The following is a 12,157-nucleotide window of genomic DNA, read 5'->3' on the forward strand; positions in this document are numbered from 1 at the left end:
AGGATTTCCTTTGTTTCAAACATTATAAAGGATGCTTTTCCAGTCACAGTTCATGTCTCTGAAATGTGTACTGAAGATAAAGCTCAGCAAATTATCACCTTTGAAGACAAATAGAGCTTTTTATATATAATATCACTAGAATATTATGCATTTTTCCTTATCTTTAACATATTATGAAGTGATATATCACTGGAAATGCCATGTTAAGAAAATATCATTTCCATTTTCAAAAATAATAAGACATGTGTCTTTTTTTCCCAAAATGAAATAAGAAGTCATAAGAATATTCTTCTGAAGCTAAATAAATTATCTTTCACATAATTTGGGAGTTCATTCAAAATACAAATATCATAAAAATTAATGTGGTATTTGAACATAATTTTTTAGCACATGTGAATTTTCTACATCTAATTATAGTTACCACTTAGCACTTCTCATCTTGAGTACATCAAAGCATTTCACACATCTTAATAAAGACTCAAAGTTTTTTTTTAAATTTAAGATTTAATTTGGGGTGATATTTAACAAAGAAATACTGCAAAAATAACCTTAATAAGATGCTACATGTGATATATAGTTACAGACTCAACTTCTAGAGCACTAAAGTGAATGCTCTATTTCCAGATAAATATATAGCAAATAGAATCAAATAAACCCATTTATTTTCATTTTTGTCTATAATAATTTGTTAAAATGAAGTAAATACAAATAGTAATTTTTAACAAGGATGGTCAATTAGATAATAAAAATTTTACTAAGTCCTCATGCTTTCCTGCCTTTCATTTAAAATAGTTTTCCTTGTCATTTTTTTAGTGCGTGATCTTTTCAGTTGTTATTTTGATGTCTAATTGCCCTTTATCAGTAACACGTATAAAATATATCTGGGAGGAGGCAATGGACATCACCCCAATTGGACAAGGAGGGGTTACTTTTACAGTCAGAACAAGAAACTGTCCGTGCAGCTGCCAGTTGCAAGGAAGTTTAGGAAGGAAGAAAAGTACTGATCTCCGAAATAATATTTGTATTTATATTCTTGATTGGATTATCCAAAGGGAGATGAGACAGAAAAGAAAGAGGATAAAAGGAGTACTTCTAATCCTACTCTGTGCCAAGCACTTTCACCAGTGTTGCATCATTTAGCAAATAGTCTAACTTCAAAATAATGGTATTATCTACAGTTTTACAATGAAGTATTTAAAGCTCAGAGAAGAAGAGCTCAATTTCGTAATTAACACAACCTGCACGTAATGCGGCAAAGCATAATCTTTTTCTCAGGTGGAGGGTCTTGCCTTCAATTTGGAAAACACACATCTGTGAAGCAGAATAAAACGAGGTATGTCCACAGCTTCAAACTTTAATGACTGTATTTTTTCTGCATAATATCACATTAACAATCTAGAAATTGCCTGAATGTCTATGAGCTCTTCCCCTGCCTAATTTATGGAAATCACTCAATTTGGCTATTTTCCAGCACACTGCAGAGTGCCTGATGCCCAGGAGACACTCCATGAATGATTCCCCAAATCATAAAAAATGGGAAAAATGAGGTTTTGTTCTTATAAAGGAAACAAAAGGAGGCAGACACCAAAAGATAAGAACCAGGCTCAGCTCTGTTTGGCTTAGAAAGTAGGCTTGCTTGAATTCCATTTAAGACAAATTCAGACTAGGTATCACCAAGAAGTGTGATTTGGGCAGATGATCTCTTAAGGGGGAGGGGGGCACAGGGAGGGGCAGGGAGGAGGAAAACGTTTGGTTTAAACCAGTGACTAATACGTGAATTTTCTTCTGGTCTAGGGAAGTTCAAAGGTGTGGTCATGTATTCTGAGGCCTCGGTGAGTCATCACAGATTACCCTCCTACTACAAGATTGACTCTCAAATAAACATGAATTCCAAAAGCTCCTTCAGACCTGGAATTAGCCTGTTCCCAAACTTCTATCTTACATATTTTGAAGCCTCATCACTTGGACTGAGCTGAATTCCCAACATGCAGGCCTGACACATCAGATGCTTTACTGGGAATTGGGACCTCAAGCATGAAACAGTCAGACTGTGCTTTACAATCATTAGAATAACAGGAAGGCAGCAGTGGAGGGGGGTGGTGCGGTGGTTGTTAGTGGCTGTTAATGGAAAATTCACTTGGAAACTATATTAATTACAATGTTTGGCATAGCAAGTGGCAGAAAATTCAACTAAAATAGCCTTCAACAATAAAAAGAATGTTAGCTCACACAGTTGAAAAGTCCAGTTATAGGGGAAAACTTGACAGAGTAGCACAGAAGATTTAGAAGGATTCAGGTTTTTCAGTATTTCTACTCTAGCTTCCACAATACTGGCTTCTGTTCAGAAACTCCTCAGCTGTGCACCCAAGTTTTTGGCTCATTCTGTTGATGCAACAGGATTATGTATATTCCCTAGCCTTCCTTGCAGTCAGTTTTGGCCCTGTGAAGGGTTCTAGCCAAAAAAACCCCAAAAGTGATGTGTCTACTTCCATGTGCAGCCCGTGCATGACCCCAATGCGTTCGCCTTCCACTCACTGATGGAGGAGAGCATCGCAATCCTAGGGGCTGTAGGTAGGAGATGGCAAGCCTTGGTCAGTGCCATTTGAAAGAGAACCACCTGTGCACAAAGAACACGCATTTTGGACTTTACGTAAAAGGAAAATGAATTATAGCATTTGAGCCATTGCATTACTTTATTGACTTACTTTAAAATATTGATTCCAAAAGCAGAGTGATGCTACAAGAACAGTCTAAATGTTACAGAACAAACAAGGGGGGGCCTGGAACGATATACTATTACTGAAAGAAGCCCCCAGGTCCATTATGTCTGCCACCAGAGGAAAGAAGTCTCTCAATGCCAGAGACTCATGAAAAGGAAAGGAAATGTTTATTTAAAGCTATACAAACTTAAAGTAGTGACCTAATGTCTTCATCAAAAAAATCCGAAAATCTCTTAAAAACACCCACAAACAGACACAGTCCTTCCTTCCGCCTTTGCCCAGTCCAGAGTACCATATCTCAGGAAAGGAAATAGAAGTCCATGGCTCATGCAGTCCTCTGGTTATTCCCAGTTAGTACTCTGTCTTGACTGGGAGACCTCCCTGGCAAGGGTTCCTGGCACCCTCAGCTGCGTCACCAGGATCTCTGCTAAAACCAGGTGGTGGTTCCCCCTTCTAAAGCTGTGGGGGTCCCCACTCTGGCAAAAGCACATGGTACTCTCTCCCAGGGCCATAGGAGTCTCCACTCAGCCAAAACCACGTGCTTCTCCCCCACTCAACCAAAACCACGTGCTTCTCCCCCACTCAGCCAAAACCGCGTGCTTCGCCCCTCAAGGGCTGTTGTGTCTGGGTTTAAATCTCTGTGCCAATCTTCCTCTGCAGCCCCATTTCCGACTCCTCCTACACTCAGCCACACTTGCCCTCAGTCTGTGGTCTTTTCCAGCTTTTCTGGTCGCCATCGTGGGTCTGGGCAGGTGTGACCCCATGTCATGGAGCCAATCTTCTCCGAGCTCCCACACAGGTGCTGTAACTCAGGGGACCTGCCCCCCAGTCCCATCTTGGGGGGGAGGTCCCTTTCCATCCCCCTGGCCTAGAGCATGCCCATAGCTATTTAGCATATCTAAGTGGCCAGCCAAAGGCTATAGGTATGTTAAATGACCATGCCATGGATTAGCTGCAAAGCTGCCCTACATGTTCTTGCTCTGTGTGCCCCTTCCCCCAACTCACACCTGTGGGGGAAGGGGTAGAGACATCTTAAAATCTCCTGGACACCTTGAGTTCTGGACCCCATTTCAAATGCCCATTTGGGGTCCCCCCTCTTGGCTGCACCCTGTAACATAAACTTTATGAAGTCGATGTAGTTGTTTAGTTGTAGTTGGTTTAGTTGAAGATAGAACACTCTGGAAAACTGGTGATCCATACTTCACAAAAGGAAAATATTTGATAAATGTTTCAGTAATTTGAAAGGTATTTATGGGCCTATAGCACAGGGTAAGTAGTTGAAAAGATCCATAATCTTAGTGTGCATTGCTACTATTTTAACAACTTACTGTAAGAAAGATATCAGTTTAGGTAATAGTTTTCCATCATAAATAAAAGATAATATGTAGATTCCAGGACTTAAGGTCTCAAAGGATTGAAAAAGGTGACTTATTCTAGACCTGAAACAGAAAAAGGTAAGATTGAAAAAAACTTTAGACAACAACAGCCTAACAATGTGTGGCATTCCTGCAGATGCCTTCAGATGGTTTCTAGGTAGCCACCAATGAGAATGAGAGACGCATGGATGAGAAAGCAGTAATAAAAATGGACCAGGTTTCAGACCCATGTCCAAGAAGGAATGTTAGTGTATTTACAATCATGTGAAACTGCCTGGAAGCAAATAGTTCTACTAATTTTTTAGGAAAATAAACTGCTAATGAAGCCATGAACCAATACTAAAAATGCCTTGACCATTCACACCTCAAACACATACAAGCCCCAAAATTTCATGAATGAAAAAGCAGCATGAAATTTCAGTAGCCCCTGAGAAAAGAATGCTTCCCCAAACTAACTTCGGCTATTGCCATGAAAGGTAATGGAGGATAATTAACTAGGAAAGTAACTCCCAGGGGGAGGAGTCAGGCCCTGCAAATACAAAAGATGAAAAAGTTCTTCTCAGAAAGAAAAATAAAATGTGTTCAAGGAATCTTCCTGCATTTGCTAGGGGCCAGGGCTCTCACAATGCCTGCCTGACGGCATGCTCATCATTGCTGTAGATAACAGTCTGCAGTAGAATTCCACTCTTTTCTTTGTCTAAAAGGGAAGATTTTGTTTGTTTGCTTATTTTGTTTTTTCTTCACTTGAGGACATTTCTTTATTACTTTTAGAGAGAGAAGAAGGGAGAGAGGAAGAGGAACACCGATCGGTTGCCTACTGTACACACCCAGATGGGGAAGCAAGCCCGTAACCTAGGCATGTGCTCTGTCTGGGAATCAAACCCACAACCCTTTGGCTACTGGATGACACTCCAACTAACTGAGCCACACTGGCCAGGGCTAAATGGAAGTTTTAATTGTAGTGATTTTATTCTTGCTCCAATGCTTTTCATTGGATGGGCATGGGGGAGCAATTTCTTTTCTTTTTGTTTTTCTTTAGGCTGAAAAATCATTATAGGTGACATCAGACTTGATGGGGAGGAAAGAGCATCACCTGAAAATCATAAATGCCTGCATGGTCTCCTTTGACATGGAATAAGTGTCTTCTGTTATGTGGGAGGAAGAGTAAAATAGGTATTTGGTACCCATGAAGGTACCATGTGGCAGAAATCAGTCAGTCATTCACCAAAATCTATTTCCAATTTTTTCCTGGGATTACAATTTGACTATTATTTCCTACTGGCGTTTCAGCCAGATGCAGCAATGTGACCGATGTCTAGTCAGGGCAATATCACAGACATAAGTAACCACTTTCAGACTTGACTCATAACAATTACTTACATGCGATCCTTCATGCTCTTTCTCCATGGCTTCATGGAAAAGAGATCTTATAAGCCCTGTGTTGAGAATGGAGTTGCTGCAAGATGTGAGGAGGTTGGGCAGTTCTGCCTCTAATGGGGATGGAGTAAAGGGACTAGATTCACCCTCCTTCCTAAAACAACCAATACATTGGACAAAATATTTTTAAACAATGATTTTCAGGACACTGCACATCAGCATCAGGTAATGAAGAACAGGGATCATGGAGAGACAGCAAACAAGGTAAGCCCTTCCCACTGCCTTGAGAAAGTCTGTAGGATATGACTCAGGGACAGAGAACTCGGGCAGATCCTTGCACGTGTCTGAATTCAGGAGTCACAGATGGGAGTCTAGGGCACCATAGCACCTGAAGTTCACAGGATACGGTAGTACCTTCCATCCACAGTTGGGGATCCACCTTTGTTAGGGGCCAACTTATGTTACACATGGATTTTCTGCTGTGCTACAAGCCAGCACCTCTAACCCCCATGCCGGTCAAGGGTAGACTGTACCATAAAGAAAGAGCTACGCAGGAAGAGAACTTGGAAGAGATACAGAGGATCCGCCTTCAGTGTTTAGCAAAGCACTGATTAGCAAATGTGTATGAGGAAACTATTCGAGGCTGGAAAAAGAATGTTCTCAAGGGAACAGTACCTGGAGCCCACCCAGAGCTGAAATTAGTGTCTCTTCTCACCAGCTGGGCTGGGAAACCTCATAGTAAATGGGGTGCTGGGTAAAGTTTTCAGAAGAGATTTATCTCAAGAGTGGGCCAAAAATAAACTAGGTCGAATGCTTTCTCTACTTTTGCCTAAAAAATATTAAAAGCAAGTCTGGGAAGGATAAAATTGTTTGTACCTAACATAACAGCATTGAAGAACAAAGCTCAAGAATGTCAAAAACCACATGGAAAATGTTTCTGTGCTACCTATCCTTTTCTCAAGACAAGAAATAAAGTGACTTCTTGAGCATAAGATATGTTATATCCAACAATGACCAAGAGTTAGACAATGTCTCAATGGATGCCATACCCAAGTAGGTTTCCTAGGACTTAAACCTAGAAAGTCAAACACAGGAATAAATGGATCTTCTGGAGAATCAAATTAAAAAAAACAATTTTGCCACTGATTCCTGAGCCTGGGTTTGCTTGTGGGTTTATCATCATTTTGGAGCTATGTGATGGCTGAAAGCTGGCATAGCATCATGTTGGTAGGTCCTGTTGAAATCTAAGGAAACTGGTGCCCGAACAGTCAGTTCAGGTTGTAAGCAAATCTACTGGGCTGGTCCTTTGTTTCTATCCACCAGCTTGTACTAGTTCCTTGGCAGTGTGTACAGAAGTAAAAATAAAACAAAGGGATTTTTATTACATGGTCCTTTAAATTTTTCAGTATTGTATTTTATAATGACCGATTAATGTAATTGGCCCACTAATATGGTGTTTTAGTAATTATAAGAATATTTCTAATAAAAATGAAATGAAAACAGAAACCAACAAATGAATATTGCATATTAAATTTAATATTGAAATTTAAATCTCAAGAAATGACATCACCTGTCACATTTAAATTAATATTTTAATTCTAATTAAATAAGTCCTAGATTTATATATCTAATTGATACATGTGTTTTGCTTTTTGGTTCTGAAAGGACTAAGGAGTTTATACCCAGTCTTATTTTCATACATATTTTGGCAACATTATAATAAAAATAAATTAGACCAACACTAGGAATCCATGAAAATGTTTTCATTTTAAGAGAGGTCTATATTATACTCATTTGAAAAACAATTTTATATAGAACTTTTTATAAATTAAATGTATAGTTAGAGGGCTTGGTCTACATTTCTGAAATTCTCAAGTTGATGGGAAAAGTACCAGAAGAAATGGGATCTGGGGGAAATACATAGAAGAAGGTCACAGGATAAAAATACACCACCCAGAAATTCCTGACACCTCAGACAACTAATAAAAACCCTCTGTGAAAGGAGGCACTTCAGTTATGGCATTGTTCCTTTTGTTCTATTCAGACTTTAAGTGCCTTAAGGAAGTTTTTATATCTTATTCGCCCTCTTGTACTCTTTTACTCTTCTACTCTCTTATTTAACAGTATGTGTTTAAGTAAATAACAATCCAAAATCAGTCAAAATTAAGGAAGTGGGAGGTTAGGCCATAAGTCATGCATATTTCAATTCAATAAAATTTATCTATTATATACTGAGAATAAGTTATTACACTAGGTGCTGTGGATGTACAAATGAGAATAATATAATATTTTCCCATAAATAATCAGAGATAGAAATAAATTAGAATAAAATAGAATATATATTTATTTTTATATAAAATATATTAAATAATATTTTAAATTATTTTATATTTAAAATACAAATATATATGTTCCAGAAATTGTTCATAGGATGGAATTATTAACTTCAGAGTCATAGCCATATAAGCAGGAGGGTCAGGGAAACCTTTACAGAGGAGATGGTTGGAATCAGTTTTAAATGCTGAAAGGACTTTTCTAAATGGTGTAGAGTATAAAGATCATTCTAGCTCAAGGGATAGTACATTCTCTAGGAAAACAATGGCTATATTTTTTAAAGATTTTATTTATTTATTTTTAGAGAGGAAAGGGAGGGAGAAAGAGAGAGAGAGAAACATTAATGTGCAGTTGCTGGGGGCTGTGGCCTACAACCCAGGCATGTCCCTGACTGGGAATCGAACCTGCGACACTTTGGTTCACAGCCCACACTCAATCCACTGAGCTATGCCAGCCAGGGTAAAATTTTTTAAAATCTAACTGTATGAAGTGGTGGATATTGTGACAGAAAAAACTACCTAGAGGACTAATATGCTACATTCCCTTAGACTAAGTAACATATGTGAATTTACCTAGTCAAATATACTATACTTACTTAACTAAACTCATCTCCCTGAAACCAAAGAGAAAATTATAACATAAATATTCTCAGATGGACTATGGATATTAAGATTTTACACTTCATCTGATGTATTAGCTAGGGTTCTCCAGAGAAACAGAACTAGCAGGAGAAGATAAGAGAGAGAGAGAGATAATAGGAATTGGCTCACGTGGTTATGGAGACTGAGAAGTCCCACACTCCACAGTCCAATATCTGCAAGCTGGAGACCCAGGAAACCAATGATTCATTTTGAGGCTGATGGCCTGAGAACTAGGAGAGCTGGTATACAAATCCCAGTCCAAGGGTTGGAGAGGATGAGAGATATGCCAGCTCAATCAGTGTGGGAGAAAAAAAGGAGGGGACCAAATTCCTCCTTTCTCTGTCTTTTGTTCTCTTCAGTCCCTTAATATACTGGATGATGCCCACCCACACTGGGGAAGTCAATCTTCTTTGCTGAGTCCACTGATTCAAATCTCATCACACATGGAAACATCCTCACAGACACTCAGAGAAATCATGTTTAATCTGGGCATCCCCACAACCAGTCAAGTTAAGACATAAATTTGCCACATCTGGTTACCTTTATGATTGCTACTTTGATCATATTTATTCTTATATCTGTACAATAAAAACTTGGTTCTTCTTGCCAATACAGTAAAATATTACAAATCAGCAAGTCTGTTAGTGTGTAAGCAGGCTTATTGGTGATATGTTCTCATGGAAGAGAATGGGTCTCACTGAGGTCAGGGAGAAAAGGAAGAGTGAGGGTGGCAAGGGCAGGAGTGCCAGAGCCTGGTGTGGCCAGAGGCAGGGTGGCCAGAGAGAATCCTTTTTTCTGAGGGCTTATGTAGTTGGCGGGATGAGGCTAAAGAAGTTACACATTGATTGGCAGGTAAAGGTGGTGCCAGCTTTGGGAGGTGATGCATGAATACCCAAAAGTGTTAATGGACTTCTTCCTTTGGACACTGTGGGCCATTTTCTGGCCTTTCCGGCTTTGGGATGAAAGCACAGGTTCAAAGCTTTCTTTCCCAGAGAGCGGAGAGTATTCACAGAATTTCAAGGACTGCCCTCCTCTCTTGCTGGCATAGTGTTTCCTGTGATGTTGGAACAGCTGGCATATTATCTGACCAGGTTCAGGACTGCTGAGTCAGTGGGTGAGACATGTGTCCTTCCTCCCACCTGCCTTGGTTTGCTTTCTATCCTACCTAACATTTCCTGCACTAAAGTTAGCGTGATAAAACAGAGTTACTACAAATAATGCAAAGATATGGATCTTAAAACCTTAAAACATGGTGTTAGTGAATGGAGTTAAGCTAATACTCCAATTATTGATTCCCTGGTTTAGAGCTCTTGAAATTATTTGGCAACACTTTAAATTATCTGGATGGAAACTGAGATGAATACAGTTTGGTAGACATCTAGTAAAGAAAAATTGGGCCTTACTAGAAAGTAATAGCCAGAAAATACTAATTGTGTGCCAGGCTTTTAGCTCTAACAGCCTAAACTGTGAAACTGAAAACTTGCAACCTTTTGCCAAATTTAGGGACTTGTGATAATCAAAAGAGATCTTGGCTGAAGAATTGGGGCATTGCTCATCCAGCTTCCCTGATGAGTGAGCATGAGCTCCTTGCCCTCTCACTGGGGCTGTCTTCTCATTGTTCTGTGGCCTGTATATCACCAGATACTGATAGCTTCCCTATGGGTGACCCTCTCTGTTTTTCTTCCTGTTCTCACCCACCACTATCCATTCTTCCACCTACTGACATTCACTGCTCCACATGCTCCATCTGCCCTGCAGCCCTTCAGAACTAATTCCTTCATGCCTTTATTCCTGTTCTTATCTGTCACTTTCCTAGGCTCAGAACACCCAGCTCATTCTCTGGCTACTGGACTCTCAAATGCTCATTGTTGGGTAACCCCTATTGTGATCCCAATTTTACCTGAGCCTCAGCATTTCAAATCCTTCCATTATGCCCTCAGAAACTTATTTTCTCCCTGTCATCTGCAAAATTCTCTATTTCCATAACATTGTCTTTGAATAGCCTCTTTTTTTTGTTTTTGTTTTTTTATATACATTTTATTGATTATGCTATTACAGTTGTCCCATTTTCCCCCTTTATTCCCCTCTGCCCTGCACCTCCCCTCCCACCAAAGTCCCCCCACCCCCCTTAGTGCATGTCCATGGGTTGTACATCTAAGTTCTTTGGCTTTTCTATTCCCCATATTATTCTTAACCTCCCCCTGTCTATTTTGTACCTACCATTCATGCTTCTTATTCCCTGTTCCTTTTCCCCCATTTCCCCCATTCCCACTCCCCTTCTGGAAGCTGACTTTTGTTACAGATCCTGCTTTCCCCATGGCTGTCTAACTTGCCTAGATAATCATCAATATGTGGTTAGCAGTTGAGAAAAAAAATGGCTCTGAGACAGGATAGTGAGAAGCTAGGAAAATTCTTTGGCAAGTGGAATGGGGAAACTGAAACAGCTGAACACAATGGCCAAGCAATTTCAGCTAGGTACAGATGGTCACCAGGGTGGAAGGCCCAGCGCCTGGCAGGAGGCAAAACTGGGAAAACAAGGACCTCACCCCCAGGGTAACCTCTCCTCCTCTGGCCTTTCCTCCCTGGAAACCTCTCCTCCCCTGGCCTTTCCTCCCTGGAGATAACATCTGGGCCTTGGTTATATTACCTGAGCTATCTCTCCAGGCCCATAAAAGCAGCAAAACCAGAGCCAATTGCAATGACTAAAGGACCCCCTGTCCTATTACTGACCAATCAGTAGAGACCATGACCCTGGAAGGGCACACGTGGAGAACTGATGAATATTCTGCTGAAACCCTGCCCTGAGACCTCCCCAAGGTTCCCACCTGCAAGAAAGAGAGAAAAACTCAATACAAAGGACCCAGCATGCACACTCCCTCTGGGGAATGTCATTTCCTTTCCCTTCTTCTTCCCTTGATAGGGGACTCAAGACTTGGAAAACTTTAGCTTAAGGTAAAAAGTTACGAGTCTAGCAAATAATGTGTATGTTAAAGCTTTTGTTTCAGAAACTACAGATAAGGCCCATCCTGGCTCCTGGGAAAAACAGCCGACCTCCTGGGGCACTGATAGAATATTACTGCCTGGGGACATCCAAACCCCAAGGAGAGCAGACGACCACCCCTCCCCCTCAGAATCAGCTAAATTCCCAGGACAGGAATGTTGCAGCTTCTGAATCTCAAAGCCCCCACCCTCTTATAAAAGATCTGGCCAGGAAAGAGAAGGGAAGGTGGTTTGTTAGGGTATGAACCCACCATCTTCTGGGATTGATGGCCATCTGAATCAAGTGCCCATAAAAGATTCAATCGCTGTCATTGTTTATTGGATTTGGTAGTGACAGGCAGCCTGAACACTGGTATCTTTTCCGGTAGACCCTGACTTCCTTTCTCACAGGCATGTGTCTTCTAAACACTAAGGCAATGGGCAGTGGCAGCTTGTCCCAAACTATCCCCTGAACCTGTCCCCAAAGCACTCCTTTTCTCTGACTTCCCTAGTCAGATAAGCCAGCCCAGCCTAGGCTCTGCTGTTGCTTCTTCTATGCTAAGCCCTTCCTCATTTCCTTGTCCCCAGCTTTAATCAGTGGATCCTCATAGTCATCGGGACTCAGGTTGTGAAATCTTCCCTACATGAAGCCAGGAACCCACACATTACAGCTGACCATAGGCAGACCCACTCAGGGCCAGGCCCCTGTCTGGTAACAACAACTCTACAG

The sequence above is a fragment of the Phyllostomus hastatus genome, unplaced genomic scaffold (genome assembly GCF_019186645.2).
Source record: "Phyllostomus hastatus isolate PE091 unplaced genomic scaffold, TTU_PhHast_1.1 phas_scaffold_317, whole genome shotgun sequence".
Classification (NCBI taxonomy): Eukaryota; Metazoa; Chordata; class Mammalia; order Chiroptera; family Phyllostomidae; genus Phyllostomus; species Phyllostomus hastatus.